General features: G+C 40.9%; 1 protein-coding gene and 1 long non-coding RNA gene across 3 annotated transcripts in view; one reads left to right on the top strand and one right to left on the bottom strand.

Annotated features, from left to right (window-relative positions):
- The window catches only part of PRUNE2 (prune homolog 2 with BCH domain), a 261,255-nt gene that overhangs the window by 187,439 nt on the left and 49,860 nt on the right, over positions 1 to 23,956 (top strand). The gene's annotated exons all lie outside the window — the stretch shown is intronic.
- LOC118896627 overlaps positions 15,170 to 23,956 on the bottom strand; it is a 45,996-nt gene continuing 37,209 nt past the window's right edge. Inside the window, exon 5 of the long non-coding RNA XR_005020222.1 lies at positions 15,170 to 15,363. This is a non-coding gene — a long non-coding RNA (uncharacterized LOC118896627). The remainder of the gene's footprint in view (positions 15,364 to 23,956) is intronic.

The raw sequence follows: 23,956 nt of genomic DNA, 5'->3' as shown, positions 1-23,956 counted from the left end.
AGTTAAGCCCTTGTCAGGCATATCATTTGCAAATATTTTCTCCCAGTCTGTAGGTTGTCTTTCAATTTTGTCTATGGTTTCCTTTGCTGTGCAAAAGCTTATAAGTTTGATTAGGTCCCATTTGTTTATTTTTGTTTTTATTTCTATTGCCTTGGGAGACTGACCTAAGAAAACACTGGTACGATTTATGTCAGAGAATGTTTTGCTATGTTCTCCTCTAGGAGTTTTATGGTGTCATGTCTTATGTTTAAGTTCTTAAGCCATTTTGAGTTTATTTTTGTGCATGGTGTGAGGGTGTGTTCTAACTCCACTGATTTACATGCGCTGTCCAACTTCCAGGGAGTAAAATTTTTAATTCACTCCCTTAAACTATCTGAAATGTTGATCAACTGAGAATCAGAATTTATGGTAGATTGAGTGAAAAATATGTAATGCAAATGGTCCTTTACATGTTCCAAAATGTGCCCTGGATTAAGCCCAGGCAACAGAGAACTATGTACCTGTACCATGTTGCAGAGGATCCCACACAGTTTCTTTATTCGGTTTTGTTTCTGTTGTAGGTCATTGGCTTATCTTGATGGAAAATGTTAGGTCAGCCCAGTGAAACTCATCTCTATGCCAAGGATATTACTGATACCATGATTTTCTAATCAGAACATCTGTGCTCTCATGAGCAAATCCAATCCAATCTCCATCTTGACTATTAGTTAAATAATGTGACTTTATTTAATAACATTTATGTAATTGATCATGTTTATCCCTTTGAGTTGACCCCTTGGAAGTTTATGTTTCACAGCCAAGTTTATCACTTACTAGTATCAAATGTATAGAATTCCGGAATATGTATTTTATTGTATTACTCTAAGTCTTAATTTCGTGTTGTGATCCTGTCACTCTTTTTTTTTTTTCCCAGCTATTTTTAAGTCATATGGTGGTGGTGGGTTTTTATATATCTACCAGCTTTGTCTTAAAGTGGAAGTATAAATAAGCACATATATCCTCTTCATAGAAATGTTCATGTTTCCCCTGAAGAGACTTATTTTTTCTTGCCTCTTTGCTCTTATCTTGGCACCTCTTTTAATTCCTTGCTCCTCCATCTTGTTTCCTGCATATTGAAATTCCACTCTTCATTTAAGACCCAGACCAAATGTCTCTTCCTTCCTAAAACATTCTCCAGTCTTATCAAACAGAAGGAATCCCTCCATCTCCTGAATCTCATTGTACTTTGAACCTTTTTGTGGCCATCCTCACATTCTGGCTCATGTTATATTTACTAGAGACTCTCTTAACCTATCTGGACGTAAGCCACTTGAGGCTTATACATCTTTATATCCCAGACTACCTTAAACAGCATTTATACTTAAGTTGTAACTTAAAGTCAAATATAAATTGAAAGGGGGATAGTGAAGTCATTTAGATGGGTGAATTTTAGAAACTTCAGTGCAGTATTTAGTTTCCCTCTACCATGGGAAATAATTTAGATTTTCCTAATTGACACTGGCCTATGATTTTCCTTCATCATACAGCTCTTGTCTGGTTTAGGAATCAAAGTTGTGCTGACACCATAAAACAAACTAGGGAGACTTCCTTTTCTTCTGTTCTTCAGAATAACTTGTATAAGCCAGGGGCTTTCTCTAATATGTGAGAATTAGGTAATATTTATAGAATTGTCTGTGCCTATTCCTTATTTGGGGGATAGATATTTTACTAGTAATGTGATTTCTTAATGATTACTGGTCTGTTCAGATTTCCTAATTCTTTCTGCATCAACTTTGCTATTTAATATTTTTCTAGAAAATTGTTCATCAAAGTTTTCAAAGGTTTTGTAATAAAATTGTTCATATTCTTACTAGTTTTCAATCTCTACTATATCTGTAGTTAGTTATATAATTCTTTTATTCCTAGTATTATCTATTTGTATCTTCTTTTTTCCTTGTTCAATCTTTCTAGAGATGGGTTCATATTATTAGTCTTTTCTAATAACTAGATTTGGTTTTGTTAATTTTTTCCTTTTGTTTTTGTTTGCTTGTTTTCTACTTTATTAAATTTTGCTTTCATCTCTTTTTTCTCCCTGATATTAATATTGCTATACTGGCTTTCTTCTTGTTCGTATGTTTCTATTTATCTCAGAGGTCCCTGCTTTTGCCACTGAGCACCAATCACCATTTACTTCTGCCAACATGTCCATAACTGAACTACAAGTTCATGGAGTGCCATGATACATTTCCCTACTGCTAACTTCCAATTCCAGTTCAAGAGGGAAATTGGAGACTGGAATTGTTTGTCAGACCTGGATCTTTCATCTAACCATATTGGAGGTGGCCTCCTTCTCAACTTTATTATAATGAACTAGCTGAGTATAACTACTTACCTGAGCCCCAGTTTCCTATCTATAAACCATCAACCCAGTACACACATAATCCACCCAACCTTGTGTGGCAGCCCTGCCCTGGGCAGCCCACGTGGATCCTTCAACCAGACTCCTGTCTCCATCCTGCCAACCTGGTCCTACAGTCCGTTCTCCATTCACTGGCTTGAGTGAGTCTTTCAAATGAGAATATCATTCTTTCGCTACCTATCTTTTTAAAACCCTCCAATGTCTTCTCATTTATTTTGGAATAAAATTCTGATTCTTAACTATAGTCTGTAAGGCCCTGTGTCCCCCAGTTGCTGCTTACGTCTGTGATCACTAAGACCGCTCTCTCTACCAGCCCTCCGTCTTGCCCACCAGACTCTTCCAATTTAGTGATTTAGTGCCAGCTGTAACTCTCTGTCTAGAACTCTCCTGACATGGCTGGCTTATTCTCGTGGTTTGGGGTTCCCCAGAGAGACCTCCTATAATTGCTCCATCTACAGTAGCAATAACTGTACCACCAAGTTATTCTAGTTTTCAACTGAGGGCAATTTTGCCCCTCCCATCTAGGGGACGTCTAGCAATACCTGGAGACATTTTTGATTGCCACAACTCGGGTGACGCTACTGTCATCTATGGGTAGAGGTCGCAAATGCTGCTACACATCCAACAATCACAAGAGTGCCCTGCAGGACACAGGATTATCCAGCCCCAAGGGCCAACAGTGCCAAGGCTGAGAACTGTGCTCCATCCCACAGCCCTGCTTCATTTTCTTCCTACCACTTTTTTTTTTTCCCTGTCTGAAAAGATTTTCTGTTTATCTGTTTAATTGATTTTGTCGTGTCTGTCTCCACACATGAGAACGGACCCTCCAGGAAAGCAGACATTTGGTTTGTCTTGTTTACTGCTGTACCCCTAGTGCTTAGAGCAACCCTTGCCACATGTTGAGGTACCTCATAAATACACTTGATTGAAGGAATGGAAAAGAAAGTCAAGTTCGTCCAACATAATTGGCTTTTATTTATTTATTTATTTATTTATTTTTGGCTGTGTTGGGTCTTCATTTCTGTGCGAGGGCCTTCTCTAGTTGCGGCGAGCGGGGGCCACTCTTCATCGCGGTGCGCGGGCCTCTCACTATCGTGGCCTCTCTAGTTGCGGGGCACAGGCTCCAGACACGCAGGCTCAGCAGTTGTGGCTCACGGGCCTAGTTGCTCCGCGGCACGTGGGATCCTCCCAGACCAGGGCTCAAACCCGTGTCCCCTGCATTGCCAGGCAGACTCTCAACCACTGCGCCACCAGGGAAGCCCCAACATAATTGGCTTTTAATAAAAATGATAATTACTGGTGTTTACTGCTTCCTTTTCTGAGGGAGATGTGCTAGATTTATTTCTCAAAGTCCTGGAGGTTGGAAATTCAAAATCAGGGTGCCAGCATGGTTGGGTTCTGGTTAGAGCCCTCTACCAGGTTTCAGACTTCCAACTTCTCACTGTATCCTCGAATAGTAGAAAGAGTGAGAGAGCTCTGTGGGATTTTTTATAAGGGCACTAATTCCACTCATGAGTGCCTCACCCTCCTCACCTCACCTAATCCTAATTACTTCCCAAAGGCCCCACCTCCTAAAACCATCACACAGGGAGAGGCTCAACTGGTGAATTGAGGGGAGGGCACAAACATTCAGTTCATAACAGGAATATGCATCTTTTCTAATGTTGCAAAATCCATCTTTCCCCTTGTTTTGAAATTTGAGACCACAGTTATCTATTTTAGTGTTCTTGTACATTTCTCCTTCATTATAGTGCTTCCAAGATTCTTATAGCCTTTCAGTTTGCTCAGAGTGCTGTTACCCACTTCACTCAGCCTCATGGAGAAAAACAGGTGTGCCTGTTCAGTTGTTTTGGTTCTTTTTTTGTTTTTTGTTTTGCCTTTGTTATCCTTTGCCTATACCAGTTTGAATCTCCAGAGAGGAAAAATTATTCTGTTTACTTAATCATCTGTTACATCAACTCAAGTAGTACTTGACCATACATAATCTTCAAAGACTTCTTTTATTTTTGCTTTTTTAAACTTCAACTCATTAAATGATCATTTGAAAGTATTAGGCTCTCACAGAATAACTAAAAATCCCCTGAATTGACATCTACCATGTCCTTTTCGTCCATGTAATAATCAGGATGCTACTTATTGCATTTAAGTAGGAATTCTTTTTTTTTTTTTTTAATAATTGTAACTGCTTCAGTGGGATGAATAAGATAGTATATTTCCTCAGGTGCCCAGCTGACACTGAGCTGGGCTATTTTGCCTTGACAAAATATGTCTGAGAAAACATCCTGTAAGACAAGAGGAAATATCATTGGTGATAACAGATGTCCCATATTTCCCCATTTAATGAAGTGCTACTTAAATGTTTTGAAGGTATTCTATGATTGGCCTGATGACAATAACTTAATCACTTTCTCTCTCAACTATTGACTTTTAAAACAGATATTAAGGGTAGGTTCAATTACAGTGTCTGTTCTATAGCACGTAACTCCTTTTTCTGTAGCTCCAACTGCTACTTTTTTCCAGCTGAGGAGGGAAACTCCTAATGAGCCACACTTCACAAAGAAGAGACCCCATTTTTAGCCTTCACCCTGGACACCCAGGGTACAACCAGCTCTGAAGCCATCTATTTTCCCCTGCTGATTTCTGGTTCATCTTGGCTTTGGGAACTGTACTAGGTTTTTGCTGAACCCTGAAAAAGTCATGACCCCCTAATGGCCCCACCCCCAATTCCCCATTGCTGAACGATAGAAGGCACATGAGAAATTATTTTCATAACTGCTTATAATTTGGAAGAATTTTGTAGGCTTTTAGTTTAAGTAGAGAGAGAAAAATTCACTTTTTCCTCTTCTCCTTTCCCCACTGCCCCCTCACCAGCCCCAACAGCCATGGAGAAGACAAGGAGTGCCCTTCATTTTAAGAACAGGAGCTAACATTTCTTAAGTATTTACCACGGCCAGGTCCTCTGCTGAGTAATTCACTTTCCTGTTTTCTTGGAGTTAGCTCAATCGGAGGTTACCGAAAACTGCCATCTCCCCCTGTTCTACCATAGCGCCCTCCCCAACCCACCTACCCACTACCCTGCCAAAAAGGGAAAAAGATCGTATAATATGGGATTTCTAACAACCTAGTTCTGAGGATGGCGCCTATAGTTACTTTTCACATTGACATTTTGCCTGATCTTGATCAGAAGTCTTTGTTTGATTTGTCTGACAACATATTCTTTTCCTTTGAAGATCAAATTAATCAATGTATGCTTTTCTAGTATGTAAGCTTTTCATTCACATTTCATTTGACTTAACTCCATCAAATATTTCTGTTGGCATTTTTAGAATTAATAATAGTAGCTAACCTTTACTGTGAGTTATTTTAACCCAGTCTCTCTAAAATCTCTACCTAAATTATCTTGCTTTAAAGTAACATTGTTAGTATTGTCCATTTGTGAGTCAGCAGTCTGAGGCACCAGGCAGTTTAGTAACTGCTCCAAACTCGCTAATAAGTAGTGGAAGTTAGATTCAAACTCAGGCCTTCTGACTCCAGAGTCTAAATGCTTACTGGTCACATGGCTTTATTTCTCAATAGTCAAAGCTGTGTGGATCTTGGGCAAACATCCTAACCTTTAGAATCTCCAACTGGACTTCTTTATGTATCTTGCTATGCTTCCATAGTCCATTTTTATTATGGTCTTAACCACTGTCTATGAAATGAAAATAATTACCATCTCACTGGGTATGCCGTGAAGCTGCAGGATTTTTTAAAAAAAGAGGTTTCAGGGGAACTAAATTCCTTCCAATCTGTGCTTTGAGCCCATTCGCATCCAGTCTTACTCAGGAACAGGAGTGACAGCAGTTTTTCTGAGCAGACACAAAAATCAAGGGGCATTTCTGACTCCACAACCTGCGTGAAAGAGCATTTTATATTCCCAAAAGAAACTCTTCACAGCCCCAGCTCCATCCCCCAGCTGGAGCAGAGCAGCAGGGGTGATGGGCTCACTGGGAGATCGGAGAGGCAGGTGATCGTCCTTATTTAGATGTGCCCGTGATCACGTGACCAGAAAATGGAGGCGACTCTGTATTTCCAGTTAACTGCTCCAGACAGGAGATGCTGAGGAGCGGTAACCGAGCATCCTTCTCACTCTCCAGCCTCCTCTGTCCTCAGAAGGTAGGTGGGTCCTGGTGCGGCTTTAGGAGGATGGGCTGTGGGAGGTCGGATTGCAGTGGAGAGTGTTGCTTTCACAGACTGGGCTATTGCAGCTGGGAAGCTGGAGGGGGAGAAGGAAGGGGGCGACAGGAATGCAGAGCTCTGCCCAGCCCCTCGAAAGTGACAGCTGGCAGCTGCATTTCACTCTGTATCATCTCTTACTGGAAGGGCCTGTGGTCCTCTACGCTATCTCCTGCCCCTCCCTCGGTGAGCAGGTAATTAGGTAAACAGACTCTGCACGGCTATAAACATTTTTTATTCCTTTATGTCTATGATGAAAATGGAGATAGAAAAGCAAAAGAAATGACAGTTGGGAAACCGTTTAGGACTCTCGTCTGATGGGTATTGAAATGTCTATTTGGATTATTTGACAAGCAGAGTGGCCCTGGTACAGTGGCATTTTTATTTTTTATGTTATTGCTAATAGTCATTGAAGCTAGTAGCATACACTTCTCTTTTTTCTGATGAATCTTGTAACATTTAAACCTTACCTAAGTTCTAAGCTGCAGAAATAGGTCATCCTCAAAAATGGGCTTATGTTGTTTTCTATTGCTTTTTCAAAATCAAGACAGAATACGCTACTTAGAGAATATCAGTATTTTACTGAGAAACTAAGTTATGTGAGAAACTAGAAAAAAATTATCACCTGGTTAATTTCAAACAGGAAATACATAGGTTATGGAATTCCTCTATGGAAACCAAAAAAAACAAGACTCCCATCTAGAAGGAGTGATTTAAAGTGTGATTCTACCTGAGATCAGTGTCATGACAAATCACCTGTCATGGTGACTTAAGGGGGAGGGGGGACATAATCTCTATAAACTGCCCCCCTTCTTTCATAGGAACTGTTGATGTGCTGTGGATCTTATGTAAACTGCTATTCGAGCACAGCTTCTGGGCTCATTTCCCACCAGATGGTCCCCCGACCCCCTCCTAGAGAGAAAAATAGAAGCTGCCACTGAATGAGTCCACTTCAAAATGTTCATTTGATGAAAGTTTTCTTAAAATCATAATTGATAATAGTCACAGAATGTAAAAACTGGAATTATTAGATTAAACTTCCTGGTAATTAAAAAAAAATGATCCATGACCTTTCTGTTAATTTAAAGAGACAGATTATCTGGGAGAAAGAAAGTGCCTTTCCGGAAGTATCTCTATCAGTAAATTATACTTATGCAGGCTAGTGAAAGCTCTGTACTTTAAAATGGCTTGGACCTTGCTCTGCAACTCAAAGACAAATAAACAAGACGTGGCTGTTGTCATGCACAGTCAGCAGCACCTAAACATCCCCAGGAGATTTCGCTTTGTAATGCAAAGTTACCCTTTATATCCTAAATAAGATCTAAAGCTTCATAGGTGCTTAAGGGTAATGAGCTAGATTCTCCTTCCTATTAACAAGAAGTCAAATTAACTTTTTCCCAATGGTTAGGGCTCTCTTTGGTACTTTCCAGTGAATTTCCATTTGGTTTTTCAGTCTTGAATGTCTTTGTACTCAGGGAAGGATTTATCTCTTATTAAATAAAGGATCACGATACTTTTTTGATCTTTAGACTTCATACTTTCTAGCAAGCTAGAAGACAGTGCAGGGTTTGCACATAGGTTCAGGTACTCAATATAGGTTATGACAGGAAAGCTTGAGTTCACCTACAGCAAATAAAAGCTTATTTTTTTCTTCTTCGCTAGCCTGGATTTGCTTTGACATGCCAAGATTTTGCAGACAGTGGCTTTACTCGAATCAACTTCCTGCTAGAGTAGTATTTGAGTTTGGGATGGGTTCTCAATTCCTTATCCATTCTAGTCAGTAGGATAGTTGGGGGAGAGGGGAAGGGATGAGAAGGGGCAGAGGGAAAAGTAGTGAAGGACAGATTCTGTCCCTGGTATCCTGTCTGTATCAGAGTTGACAAAGAACATTTGGGTACAGCTTTTTTCTGGATTAATAATGGCAGGAGTCCTGGGGTAGTGGTGGATAGGTGTGCAAAAGGGTTGCAGGAGAAGAGGCAGAAATGGATACCCCTGTCTGAACACCATGATCATTTGAAGGCTCTGTTAAGCCATTTGCCTGGGTTTTTGTGTGATTTTCCATATTATTCTTGCATCCTGAGTTTCAATTGCTAAGGTAAGATAAGGTGAAACAAATTGTAGAATTCATTTTGACTCACTTCCTCAGTTTATAAGCAAGCAAATGAGCTCTAGTTAGAGTGAGGGATTGACTCAGGGTCACAGTCAGTGGCTGGGCCACAATCAGAACCCAGGTGGCCAGCTCTTGATCTCGTGCTATTTCCTTTCACCCCAGGCCTTTGAGAAGCCCTTAGCAAAACCTGGCCCGTGCATTTACGTTTCTCAGAGCTTAAACTCTTCTATTTTAAGGGTAAGGTAGCATTTCCTAATTCCTTTACAACCCTTAGAAATTTGGGGGAAATGAAACTGGACTCTATTCTCAGAGCTTGTGCATTTATTATGAACAAGATGCTATCTACCCCTAAAGACTGCATGTGATACAAAGGCAAAACAAATGGCTTGCAAAAGGCGGAGTAAAGTCAATTCCATAAGAGGTGGAACTGAGGGGCTCTGGGCCCTCCAAGTTGGGAGAGCCTTGCTCCTCCTTTATTGTAGAGGAGTAAATACAGGATTCATGGATGAGGTGGATTCAGTAGTTGGGGGGAAAGAACATTTTAGCAGAAGGGAATATACACCAAGAGAGGGAAGAGAACTGTCAACAAGACTTGGGAAACTAGGAGCTCATGTTGTCTGAAAGGTAGAGCATTGGGGGATTGATCTAAATGGTGGAAAGCCCTGAGGGTCAAAGAAATTTGTATGAAATGTGTTGGCAGTGGGAAGCCAGTGTTTTATGAGTTGGGGGTTTGGATTGGCAATAGACTGGCGATGGTGTGGGAGAGATGGGAGGCAAGATGAGAGGTGGTAGTCCACCTGAAATAGAAGGGACTGGTCCTGCCTAGGATGGAAAGAAGAGAGGCGATTACAGAACTGCAGACGTGGAAGAAAGGCATAGTGCTTGAAAACTGAGGGAGATAAGAATCTTCTGAGGAGGTGCCTAGGGAAGAACTGGCACACCCTGTGATAGGGTATCGTTTCATTCCTCATGACTGAGAATCTGCAGCCTTGCTGCCCTCGATATAAGTTAATATAAGCAAGGTGACAAAAGCATGAAGCTCTCTCATCTGAACAAGATAGACTCAACTTTGGCAGGAGCGCTTTCAGAAAGCTAAACCCACATCTGATTAGTCAGCATCAGGTCACGGTCCCAACGCTGGGCCATGGTTTCTATGACGACACTTCCATTGTTAGCAAGAGCGCAGGGCTGCAAGCCTCTAGATCTACTGAGGTGGACCTAATGGAGTGGGATGTAAAGAGGATGGTGACTTTTTCTTCCAGTCATCCCCCTCCTTCCTAGGCAGTGGCAGTTTGAGGACAGGGATCAGGCCGAAGGGTGCCCCTGACAAGTGCCAAGAAGATTCTGACTCATAGAGTAGAAATCAGAATGAGTCTTGACAGTGGGCATGGGGGCTGGGGACAAAGAAGGGAGAAGGGGAACAGGGGAGCTCAGATGTCATCTATCCCCACTCCTTCCCCAGCCTACCCACAAGATCCAGCCCCAAAACTGCTACCTGTTGTCTGGAGACTTCCAGGTTTATCCACTCTGCCCACATTTGGAGGAACTACTCCTATCTCTGGAACTCCATGATTATCACTCATGGATTTTACCCCACCGTTTTGTGTGAACTTGTATGTCTTTTCCTCTTTATTCTCCTAGATTTTAAATTCTCAGACACACGCAGAATGTGTGTCTGAACCATTCTCTTTGTAATGTACCCTCCCCCAGACTAACACTTTCCACACGGTTCTAGGACTGAACCGTTTGTTAAATTCCTACCTGAAAGAATAATAACCTGGGAAACAGTGAGTACCATAGAATCTACATCTATCAAGGCTTATGGGAAACTGGTTTGGAAACCCCAGGGGGGATAATCAGAATTGTTTAGGGGTAGTTTTGCCTGGAGACAGAGATCTTTCAAAGTCCCTCCAATCCAAAAATTCAGAAAGGAACATAGGCTTCCTATAGTGCCCTCAAAAACAGGATTTACTGTTGTCCAAATCCAATATGGAAACCCCATTCATAAAGCTACCATTGCCCATGAAGCAAGAGAAGAATAAAAATGTTGCCACTTAAGCAATTACATTTTTCTATGTCCAACTACCAGAAACACCCAGGAAAGGGTTGATGAAGTTGGAAGTTTTAGAAATAGCTCTTTCTAAAACAAAACAGGAGTAAAACCAACATAATGTGATCTCAGGAGAGCAGCTGTGCACAAGATCAGTTAGGAGGGCAGGTAAAATGGAGATGAGAGGATAGCTAGAGATTATTGATCTCTGAAAAGGTATTGATAACTGAAAGAAAGAAAGCTTGGGATGGAGTAAAGCCCCATTCCTGGGCTAGCTGTGGGGAAGTTTTCTTTGTTGATTAGACTAAATTCAGGGACGATCACAGGTCATGTTCTTGATATAACTGAATCATGTTCTTGATATAACTGAGATTGAATTTCTGAGGAGAAGCTTCTAACCAAAATTTTCATGCACTTAACAGTTTATAGACTCAAGGCTTGTTTCTAATTTGCTTGGTCGTAGGTGGCTGGTCTTAGGCTGTTAATTTTATTTCCCAATACTAACGTTTATTTATCAGCAGGGACCTGGTAACTAGAAAATGTGAGTCATATACCAGAGTCTTGGAATCCCATATAATGCCATCATTCTGTGAACAACGATTATTTAAAAGCATAAGCACATTTTTTTCCCTAAATAGCTGTCTACATTTATACAATGAAGGCATACCAATGTAAAAGGAATAGCTAAAAGAATCAGCTCTCCTTGTGAAGTTGGCATAGCTGTATGATTACGGACTATATCCCTGAGGAGAGTATGAAATTAATCAAGTCTCATAAATTAGCTTCATAGAATGTGATTATACTGTACAGTGGGGCATGTGTAAATAAAGGTGATGTCTTCTTTCAGCCGCGAGGGACCTGACTTGGGCTTCTCTCCTTCCCTCTAGATTTGTCAGGCAGCAGTAGAAGGGCTTTCTAGTAGGAAGGAAGAACGGAAGGCCTGATATACTCCTTCCAGAGCTGAGATTCTCCTCCTTGAAACTGTGCTGATGAAGGAGATCAGATACTGTATTCATTTGCTTGAGCTGTCATAACAAAGTACCACAGACTGGGTAGCATAAATAACAGAAATTCATTTTTTTCACAATTCTGGAGGATAAAATTCCGAGATCAAGGTGTCGGCAGGATTGGCTTTTTCTGAGGCCTCTTTCCTTGGCTTGTAGATGGCTGTCTTCACCCCGTGTCTTCACTTGGTCTTCCTTCCGTGCGTGCCTGTGTCCTAATCTCCTCTTATATAATAGGACACCTGTCATATCAGATTAGGGCCCACCCTAATGACCTCATTTTAACTTAATTACCTCTTTAAAGACCTTATCTCCAAGTACACTCACATTCTGAGGTACTGGAGGTTAGGATTTCAACACATGAATTTGGGAGGCGGGGGCAGGAATCCAGCCCGTAGCAGAGAATGTGCTGGGAATTCCTGTCGGCCAGCCCCACACTTCATTTGTCATTCTTCAGCGTTGAGTCTACGGGCACACGCGTCAAGTGAAGTAGTTTTATGGGTGTTGGGCTTTTTCTTCTCCAGTAGGGTGGGTGGAACAAGTTAATTTGGCTAATGCGCAATCTTTAACCTGCTCTGTAAAGTAAATGGCCGCTCAGTGTGATTTGTATGTGTGAAAGGTCCCAACTCAAAATTGTATATCCATAATCAACCCTTTAGCCCTTCCTTGTCCTAAAGAAACCAAAGGGCACTGGTTAGTATGGTAAGGTGGGGGGGGGGGGAGGAGTATGTTAATTTTTGGAATTTGGAAAGCAGACAGCTTTACTTTATAAGGTTGAAACAGCAGCACCATCCATGAAATACAAACCAAAAATTTTACTGTTTCCGAATTTATTGCTGTTAATTTTGGTCTTAAGTTGATAGATTCCATAGAAGGTGATAAGTATCTTTTACCTCTTCCTCCATTAGAAAATTAGGTTAATAATGGATTCCTTGATCGAGAGTATCACCACTTACTAAAACATACATGGAGAGAATAATCAATAAACAGGCTTTCTAGGAAAAAAAAAATGTTGAGTCTAAGGGTCACTTCAGGGGTTCCATGACCACCTTGGAGATTCACAGTGAATATGGGAGGCCTAGTTGAGCCCCAAATCTTCTAATAATAGTAAGAGTAATATTAAATAGTAGAACTTTTGCCAAACACTTTACTCATTATCTTTGAAATCTCACGCTATTCCTTGTATAATACTCATTTTGCAGATGAAGAAACTAAGTCTTAGGGAGGTCAGCTAACTTTACCGCAGTTCCATGGTTAATAAGAGGCAGAGGGGGGTTGATCCTATTGACCCCACCTTGCCTCCCTATTTGTGAGCATTGGTGCTTCTTAGTTGTCTGTGGTCTGAAAGTCTAAGGAGAAACTCCTTGCAGGAGAATAAGGTTGGGGATAGAGGTATGAAGGAACTTCTTTTCAGCTTTGAATTGGGGATCTAAGGGAGTCCAGAGTCCCCAAAGAACACTGAAACCTGAAGTGTGATTCAGAATTTTCCCATTGCCAGGACATCAGCTAACCTAGATCTGTTACACCCTAACCACCGGCAAGAGGGAGGAAATAAGAACAAGAGTCAGGAATGGGGATTAGGGACACTGGAGCTGCCCTGGAGTTGAGTATGCAGCCAACTCTGCCTCCAGTTTGATGTAGTCCTGTTTATCTAGTATTGCTTCTCTTGGCTGTGCTTTTGGTGTCACATCCAAGAAATCATTGCTAAATCCAATGTCATGAAGCTTTCCCCACTATGTTTTCTCCTAGGAGTTTTATAATTTTAGGTCTTACTTTTAGGTCTTTAGTCCATTTTGAGTTAATTTTTGTATATGGTGTAAGGTAAGGATCCACCTTCATTCTTTTACATGTGGATATCCTGTTTTCCCAGTGTCATTTGTTTCTTGTTTTTTAAGAAATTTTATTTATTTATTTATTTATTTATTTATTTATTTATTTATTTATTTATTTATTTATTATTTATTTATTTATTTATTTATGGCTGCGCTGGGCCTTCGTTGCTGCACGTGGGCTTTTGCTAGTTGCCGCAAGCGAAGGCTACTCTTCGTTGCGGTGTGTGGGCTTCTCATTGCGGTGGCTTCTCTTGTTGCAGAGCACAGGCTTTAGGCACAAGGGCTTCAGTAGTTGTGGCACACAGGCTCAGTAGTTACGGCTCGAGGGCTCTAGAGCACAGGCTCAGTAGTTGTGGCGCCCGGGCTTAGTTGCTCTGCAGCATGTGGGATCTTCCCAGACCAGGGCTCGAACCCGTGTCCCCTGCATTGGCAGGCAGATTCTTAACCACTGTGCCACCAGGGAAGTCCTTCCCAGTGTCATTTGTTGAAGAGACTCTCCTTGCCCCACTGAATGGTCTTGGTATCCTTGTCAGTCATTTGACCATATATGTGTAGGTTTATTTCTGGGTTCTCTATTCTATTCCATTGGTCTTTGTTTCTGTCTTGATGGTGGTACCACTCTGTTTTGATTACTATAGCTTTGTAATAAGTTTTGAAGTGAGGAAGTGTGATATATCCAAATTTGTTCTTCTTTTTCAAGATTGTTTTGGCTATTTGGGACCCCTTGAAATTTCATATGATTTTTAGGATGGAGTTTTCTATTTCTGCAAAAAAATGCTCTTGTGACCTGAGGTACTGCCTTTGAAAACCACTTTTCTCTTCTAAATTTTAGCAGAATTACTGAAACAATAACAGCAGCAATATCTAACCCTGTAGCATCAGCTAAGATGTGCCAGGCAGTACTCTCTACCCTTACTGAAATCAACTCGTTTAATCCTTGCAACAGCCCCTGAAGTAGGTATTGATAGTTTCCCCATTTACAGATGAGGAAACTGAGACACAGAGGGGAATTCTGCATCTTACCTAAGGTCACACATTTAAAAAGGTCAGAGTAGGATTCAAGTGCAGGTGATCTGACTCCAGAGTCTGAGACTTTAGTTGCTATCCTGTACTCTTTCTGGAAGAGGAGAAAGCATACAGGAATTCAGGCTGCATCTGCTAGACTCTTGGTAGATGCAGGCCAAGATGTGCAGATGTTCAGAGAGGCCCACACATCTCACTGGGTTATATCTCAGAGCTGTGCTTCCCAAATTTTGTTCTGTATTAACATGTTACGAGAGAAAGGAAGGAAGGAGGGAAGGAAGGGAAAAGAAGAAAAAAAGATTCCTTGGTCAAAAACGAGGTAAACAAAATGAAACATTTTTACCTTCTGTAGAACATCTCAGAGTCTATGATGAGTTCACATGCGTTATAAAGTCCCGAAAGGAGGGCAGACTATTCGGTGTTTCCCAAGCTCACTGGGTACAGAGCCCTCCTTCAGGGTCTGTAGACCCTCTCCTCTGGGCACAGGCTTTGGGAAGCACTGGCTTAAACAAATGACCGGAAGCACCCCTTCTGTGTGTCTTTTGCCAGCAGGACAGTTTGGAATCCTCAGGCACAAGTCCTCCTCATGTGTCCGTTTCTGTGTCTGTCCCTGTCAGTCACAGGCCTGAGCTCATGGGGAGCTGATAGCGGGAGTGGATTCCAGAAATCCGCCTGCTTCCTGGGGTCCCCGGGGTCCGAGAGGTGACTCCATTTTCAGCCACAGCCAGGGACTGTGTGGGAATGAAAATATAAAGGAACTTTATGCTCGAGGAAAGCAAGGAACAATTGGGCCACCAGGAAGGCCCAATGTTACCGAAGGCACAGAATTCTGGAGCTTCCAGCATGTATTTATTCAACAAAAGCTTACTGGGTGCCAGCTGCCAGGCAGTGCTCTCAGCCCCCCAGGGATTCTGTGGGGCACAGGATACCCGCTGACCCTCTAGGAGCCAACTGTTGGCCCATCCAGATGAAAATGTTTTTATTCTCTGCCCCAGTTTCTTCATCTGGCAAACAGAAAACAGAAAATGATGCCTTAAAAGGATGCTATCAAAAACACAATGTTGGGACTTCCCTGGTGGTGCAGTGGTTAAGAATCCTCCTGCCAATGCAGGGGACACGGGTTCGAGCCCTGGTCCGGGAAGATCCCACATGCCGCAGAGCAACTAAGCCTGTGTGCCACAATTACTGAGCCTGCGCTCTAGAGCCCACAAGCCACAACTACTGAGCCCATGCACTGCAACTACTGAAGCCCACGCACCTAGAGCCTGTGCTCCACAACAACAGAAGCCACCGCAATGAGAAGCCCGCTCACCACAACTAGAGAAAGCCCGCGCGCAGCAACAAACACCCAAAGAAGCCAAAAATAAAAAATCAATAAATTTATTTAAGAAACAAAACAAAACACACAATGTTATTTCAAACGTATAAAGTATAAAGACAGAGAGATACTACATAGAATCAAGGAGGTTTTTTCTCTTTAAGGAAAAAAGAACATAAATAAAATGGTAAAATTTTCAGAACCTAGAAAAATATTGTTTTAGGAAACAAAATTCAAAACTGAAAAACAGAAAGCAGCAAATCTAAGAAAATAAAGAGACAGTAAAAGGAACCAAAGTGAAAAGAACAGACGATTGGAAAAAGAGAAACTATTAAAAGATAGAGTGCAGATACAGACTGCAAAAGTGTAGAATTAGATAAATTTAAAACAACCTACTGCAAAAGATAAATGAATCAGCAATCGCCATGAGGAGCAGGTAGTGGCTGTGGCTTATTTATTTTAATATCCCCACTGGCTTGCAGAGATCAGACCTTCAGAAGATACTGGTGAGGATGAAGGGATATGACAGACATGTGGCCTGAGAGGGTAGCCGCCCCTCTGCCAAGGCCCGCTTATCAAAGGCTAAACTCCTCCCTTTCTTTAGTGATGCTAATATTTCAGCTTTCTATGCCAGCTCCTCCCTACTTTAATTTGGAAAACATCAAAAGCCCTGATAATATGGCAGTGGGACATGACAGCATACTATTGCTGCTGATAAACAACTGAAATTACTACTAACGAAGCACTTAATTCTTTCTAATGTCAGCTGGAAATTGTCCAAGTGAGGATTTCTAGAAACTCGTAGAGAATATTATTATATTTAAATTACCTCTTTATCTTAAACTGTTGCCCATGCTGGTATTTTAAAAATTGAAAAAACACAGAAGAGTAAATAAATAAAAAGTAAAAGATCCCTTTCTCCCTAAACTGCTCCCTATACATAGCCCCTATTAATTAATTAAATTATTAATAGAAATTAATAATTTCTATCCTTCTAGATATTGTCTGTGCCTAAACATATGTATAGATGTGCATAACTTTATACAAATTACATCATTCTAAACATACCACCTTGTAATTTGATTTATTAAGTATATCTTAGATGCCATCCCATGCATGTCAATACATTTAGAAATTTTTTGCATTGATATACAGTGATGAATTTCATGTTATATTTAATCACTCCCCTGTTGAGCATTTAGATTATCCTTTATACTTTTTCAAAAAAATAATAAATTATTTGAGTGGAAAAATTCCTTTAGTGGAATATTAAATTAGACTATATTTCCTTTAGTTTATTCAGTTAAATAGACAACTAGGGTTCAAAGCTGAGGGCAAAATGGTGCAAAGCACTCTTATCTCCCAAAGAGAGAAATGGCAAGAAGCTCTCAAAGATTGGGTTAGATACTTCCTCCAAGGTCTTTTTTTTTTTTTTTTAATTGAAGTATAGTTGATTTACAATGTTGTGTTAGTTTCAGGTGTATAGCAAAGTGATTCAGATATACACACACACACAGACACAGACATATATACATATACATATATATACATATCTGAATATATATATGTATTCCTTTTCAGATTCTTTTCCATTATAGGTTATTACAAGGTACTGAATATAGTTCCCTGAGCTATACAGTAGGTCCTTGTTGTTTATCTATTTTACACATAGTAGTGTGTATCTGTTACTCCCTAATTCCTAATTTATCCCTCCCCCACTTCCCCTTTTGTAACCATAAGTTTGTTTTCTATGTCTGTGAGTCTATTTCTGTTTTGAAAATAAGTTCATTTGTATTATGACATTTGTTTTTCTCTGTGTGCTAATCTCTAGGTCCATCCATGTTGCTGCAAATGGCATTATTTCATTCTTTTTTATGGCTAAGATTCCATTGTATGTATATATATATACCACATCTTCTTTATCCATTCATCTGTCATTGGATATTTAAGTTGTTTCCATGTCTTGGCTATTGTAAATAGTGCTGCTGTGAACACTGGGTCACATGTATCTTTTCGAATTAGAGTTTTTGTTTCTTCTGGATATATGTGCAGGAGTGGGATTGCTGGATCATATGGTAACTCTATTTTTAGTTGTTTTTTTTTTTTTAATTGAAGTATAGTTGATTTACAATGTTGTGTTAATTACTACTGTACAGCAAAGTGTTTCAGTTATACATACATACATATATATATATACACACACACATATACACATTCTTTTTTTATATATTCTTTTCCATTATGGTTTATCACAGGATATTGAATACAGTTCTCTGTGCTATACAGTAGGTAGGTCCTTGTTGTTTATCCATTCTATATATAAAAGCACTGCTAACCCCAACCTCCTACTCCATTCCTCCCCCAAACCCCTCCCCCCTGGCAACCACAAGTCTTTTCTCTATATCTGTGATTCTGTTTCTGTTTCATACATAGGTTCATTTGTGTCATATTTAGATTCCACATATAAAAAATATCACATGGTATTTGTCTTTCTCTTTCTGACTTACTTAGTATGATAATCTCTAGTTGTATCTATGTTGCTGCAAATGGCAATATGTTGTTCTTTTTTATGGCTGAGTAGTATTCCATTGTATATATGTACCACATCTTCTTTATCCATTCCTCTGTCAATGGACATTTAGGTTGTTTCCATGTCTTGGCTATTGTGAATAGTGCTGCTATGAACTATAGGGGTGCATGTATCTTTTTGAATTATAGTTTCGTCCGGATACATGCCCAGGAGTGGGATTGCTGGATCATATGGTAATTCTATTTTTAGTTTTCTGAGGAACCTCCATACCATTTTCCACAGTGGCTGCACCAACTTACATTCCCACCAACAGTGTAGGACGGTTCCCTTTTTTCCACACCTTCTCCAGCATTTGGTATTTGTAGACTTTTTAATGATGGCCATCCTGACTGGTGTGAGGTGGTACCTCATTGTAGTTTTGATTTGCATTACTCTAATAATTAGTGATGTTGAGCATCTTTTCATGTGCCTATTGGCCATCTGTATTTCTTCTTTGGAGAAATGTTACTTTTAGTATTTTAAGGAACTTCCATACTGTTCTCCCTAGTGGCTGCATCAATTTACATTCCCACCAGCAGTGTAAGAGCGTTCCCTTTTGAGAAATGAAGTTGTATTCAAGTTGTTTTCATCTAGAACAGGGGTCAGCAACCTATGGCCTCCAGGTCAAATCTAGTTAGTTGGCCACCTGTTTTTCTACCCAGTTTTATTGGAACATAGCCATGCCCCTTCATTTACATATCTTATGGCTATTTTTGTGCTACAGCAAAGTTGAGTAGTTACGATAGAGACTGTGTGGCATGCAAAACGTTAACAAATTTAGTATCTGGCCCTTTACAGAAAAACTTTGCCGACCCCAGCTCTAGAGAAGTCAAAGACTTAACTCCCCTGCCATGCCCTAGGGATCAACAAATATAACTGCTTGAGCAGCAGTTGGAAGAGTGTCTCTGTAGGCCCCTGTTGTTTGTATTTCTGGCGCCATACTGTCCACACTCTTGAGCGACTGAGGGGAAGTAAAACCAAGGCAGTGCAACCATTGCATTGCACTGCTGGGGAGAGGAATCCTTGTGAGCATATCCCCTCGGGCAGGATGGTAGGGCAGGGAGGCATCTACAGACTCATCTGCACAAAAGAGAAATTCCAGGAGGTGCTGAGCTGCTGAAGTGGAGGGTGGGCAGGGTTGCAGGAGTCTGTGCTGAGACTCTGGTCACTTGGTCATCCTACAGGAGCTGCTGACTCTCGCCCTAAAGACTCTTCATTTCTGAAGACAAACGGTCGTCCATTTCTCTTCCTCCTCATTTCACAAGAACCTCATCCTTACTTAGCAGGCCCATCCCCCCTCCCCCCACCCCGAGGACCCCCCCCACCGGGTCGTTCCTAATAGCATCTGAGAGGCGCTTTTATCACTGTGGAAGAGGGCACTGTAAACTCTACACTGGGTGAACTTCACCTTATTATGTTTAGAGCAATTACTCCTTTGTGATATGGCTTCTGTAAGAGTGACCTCACATTTCTAAATTATGTTTTGAAGAAAGCTTAACTTGTTATCAGACGTAATTTGTTGGTAGACAATTTGAGCGGTCAAGTTCCAATATGTGGTGAGACCTTATGAGGAACACTCTGCTAGAAAAGCAGGGTATCCTCCCGTCTCTAAATAAGGGTGTTTATTCAATAGTTAAGTTATTCACCTCCACCACATGCTAGGCCCTCTGCTAAGCACACAGGCTAAGCATTGGGAGCACCTGCCTTCAGGGACCTCTGTGTGCATGTGTGGAGGGGGGATGAGAGTGGGGAGGAATGGGGAGGGTGGTGGGGCCAGAGAAGTTAGGAATAGACGGTTGTAAATCATGAAAAGTACCCATTTGATGTGAGCTCAGGGTACTGTTGGACTTGACCCAACTGTGTGGGGTGGGGATGAGCTCAGTGGCTGAGATGTCTAAGCTGAGTTCTAGAAGACAAGCAAGAACCAAGTGGGGAGTGAGCGATGGGAGAGGAGGCTCAAGTTCAGCCTGGGAGGCCAGACCGTGAAGCCTGGTGAGCCATTACCCTTCCCTTGAGACAGTGGGGACATGAAAGGACTGAAACAAGAAGGTTAGATTGAGATGGTTAGATATTGAGTTAGCAATTTGAAGGGGGTGGGGAGTAAAATCAGAAGCAGGTTTCTGCAAGGAAAAAATGAATCTGAAATAAGGTCTTAGCAGTGAAAATAAAGAGGAGAGGAGGTTGCAAATGTGTAAGACTGGACGTTCAGGATGGTCAACTGGATTGGGAAGGAATGTTAGAAAAAGAAGGAAATTAAGAATGATTGCCAATTTGGGGGTTTGGGAGCTCACAGGTGATTGGTAGGGACAGTCACTGGCATGGGGAAGGTATTAGCTGACCATTGCTGTGTAATAAATTATCTCGAAATTTAGCAGCTTAAAACAACATTTTTTCTCTCACAGTTTCTGTGTCGGGAATTTAAGAGCAGATTAGCTAGGTGATTCTGACTCAGGGTCTCTTATGAAGTTGCTGTCGAGACATCAGTCATCTGAAGGCTCGATGGGGGCTGGAGGATCTGCTTCCAAGGTGACCCACCCACATGGCTATTGGCAGGAGGCCTCAGTTCCTTCCTGGATTTTTACAGGAAGCCTTGGTTCCTCACCACCTGGATCTCTCCGTAGGGCTGCCTGAGCGTCCTTAGGACATGGCAGCAGCAGGCTTCTCCCAGAGTGAGTGATCCAAGAGAGAGCAAAGAGGAAGCCACGTGCTTTTTAGGACCTAGTCTGACAAGTCACACACTGTCACTTCTACCTTACTCTGTTCTTTAAAAGCAAGTCACCAAGTTCAGTCCACACTTAAGGAAAGGGGGGGGGGCGGTTAGGCTCCAACTTGTGAAAGGAATGTCAAAGAATTTGTGGACTTTTTTTAAAACTACCACGGAGAATGTAGGATGTAGCAGATCTGTGCAGAGGAAGATGCTGAATTCAGTTTTGTACATGTTGGATTTGAAATGCCTGTGAGTAATCCAAGTTATGAACTGTAGATTTGCTTCAGAAACAAGTGTATGCCCCTTCCCAGTGTGAGATTATGCCATTTAATTGAATCTTCTCAACAACAAATATTGATCTGTCTTAAGGTTTTAGAAAACATGTGAAAAAGAGAATAATATATACCATGCAGGCAAGAGGTAGAATTCTCCATGCAGCCCTGTTCATAGCCAAGGATTTAATTAATTATTATCTGAAAAGCAAATGTTTTAAATGATATTTAGGCTTTCCTTCTATTCCTGCTGTATTCCTCAAACTTTAGGGCTCATAAGGTATACTACAAAGGATTTTATACAAAACCACATATGCTATAATTCAAGGGTCATTTGGACAGCAAGTGATTTTTGCTACCTGCAGATTTTGAGAATTCAACCCTGCGTAAGGAGACTGTATAATGTTTCTCTCCTCTGAGAACGTGAGAACAGATGGCTGTGGTTTGTGGGGTTCTGCAAAATCCCTAGAGAAGGTGGTAATTGGGTGAGTGCCCAGTGCTTGTGTTCCTTTAGTTTTTTGTCATCTGCTTTCCCTATTCTCACCCTCTTCCTTATCTGCCTCAGCTGGCTGACTTATAGGAGTCACCACACTTATCTTTTCTAGGGTGAGTGAGGCCAAGTGGGGTAGCTAATTGTTGACAAGAGCCTCATTTCATGGGCTCAAACCCAGCTTCCTGTTGTGGGACCTAAGCTCCCATCCTTTCCTGGGTATCAGCTTGATTAAGCTGAGTGTGAACCCCAGTGCCTCTGCCTTGCCTCCCAGTTGAGTAATGTGATAAGAGCCCTGGGGCACACAGGGTGGCATGTACCCTTATCTTAAATTGTGCAGCCTACTTTATCAGACAAGGATCCTGAAATGGCAACTCTCCAACCATTGGTCTTTAAAGGGCTAATTTATGTACTCAACAAAAGCAGGCAAGCACCTCATGAAAGGTTTTGTTTCTTCTTTTTTTTCATTTTATCTCCACTCCTAGAGAAAGTGACTTATGAACTCTGTCACAAAGGAACTTTCTCTTTGTGTAATCATTTCCCAAAATTTATCAGCATAACCATATGGTATTTTTCTAAAGAACAATTAACAACCTTAACCTGCTACCCTATTTCTATGGAGCTGTATTTTTTAGCGGTCAGTCTTATAAGAATGATTATTCCCTAAAAGGGCTGTTGCCTGCTGCTGGGTGTGCATGCTTGCCAGGAAACATTAGAATCCAGAAGTGCTGTGTGTGCGCTAAGTCTCAGTTCACTGCTCATTCGCTATTAAAAAGAACCTGGTTTCGGACAAGGATAATCCTACAAGAGTTAAATCCCTCCAGATTCATAAATGCTGGAAGGATATACAATGTAGAGTGGGCTTACCTTTGTACCTGGTCTAAACTCAAGAGGGTGCATATAACCAGGTCCCAGAGTTTTCCTTTTTCGGTCAGTCTTTTACTCTGGTGTCAGGACCGCCGTGCTACTGTGCGCTAATTTCTTTATTAAGAAGCAGAAGTACCAGAAACACAAAATCTACTAATATACATGGGATCCATTCTCAAATTGGAAGATGCTATTTCTGTCACTCTTCCCCACTTGGTGGTATTTGTGATTAGAGGGGTGCCCAGATTCAGTATAAGTAGCACTGAATCACCTAAGAGCACGGTTCTTCTTCCGACTGCCTGGATTGAGTTGAACCCTTAGCTAATTCATCCATTTTCTTTTCTAATATCTGAGTTCAAGGCTATTTATTTTCCTCTAGGAATTTCTTTAGCTGCTTTCACAAGTTTTGACACGTAGGGCTTTATTGTTCAGTTACTTACAGATGTGTTTTTAAATTTCCAAACAGTCTTTTTATGATTGATTTCTTATATATGGCCCTGAAGTCAGAAAATAAGGTACATGCAATGTTGACTTTTGGTATTTTACAAGACATTCTATATAGTTTTCATGAGTTTGAAAAAATTGTGTATTTTTCTTGAGTGTGGATTGTCCATTAGACCAAGCTATGTTAGTACTTTGTTCAGATCTTCTGTATCTTTATGCATTTTTTCAGATTGATTTCTAAATTCTTGAGACATTCAAATTTCCCCCTATGAAGTTAATTTCTCCTTATAATTTATATTCGATTTTTTGGCCTGTGTTGTTAAAAGCATATTGGCTCTGGATCAATATATCTTCTGAGAAATTCCTCCTTTTATCGTAAAGTAATAACTTTCTTAAGCCTTAATAATGCTTTTCTGCCTGAAGTCTATTTTGTTTGCTACTAATATTGTGACAATTGCTTTCCTGTGGCTATTGTTTTTCTGATATTTCTTTTTATATCACTTTATCGTCAACACTTCTGCATTATTATTTTTATTTTTATTTATTTTTATTTTTTATTTTTTATTTTTTAAAATTATTTATTTATTTATTTATTTTTGGCTGTGTTGGGTCTTCGTTTCTGTGCGAGGGCTTCCTCTAGTTGTGGCAAGTGGGGGC

The sequence above is a fragment of the Balaenoptera musculus genome, chromosome 6 (genome assembly GCF_009873245.2).
Source record: "Balaenoptera musculus isolate JJ_BM4_2016_0621 chromosome 6, mBalMus1.pri.v3, whole genome shotgun sequence".
NCBI classification, from domain to species: Eukaryota; Metazoa; Chordata; class Mammalia; order Artiodactyla; family Balaenopteridae; genus Balaenoptera; species Balaenoptera musculus.
This window is presented reverse-complemented; position numbering and strand designations above follow the sequence as displayed.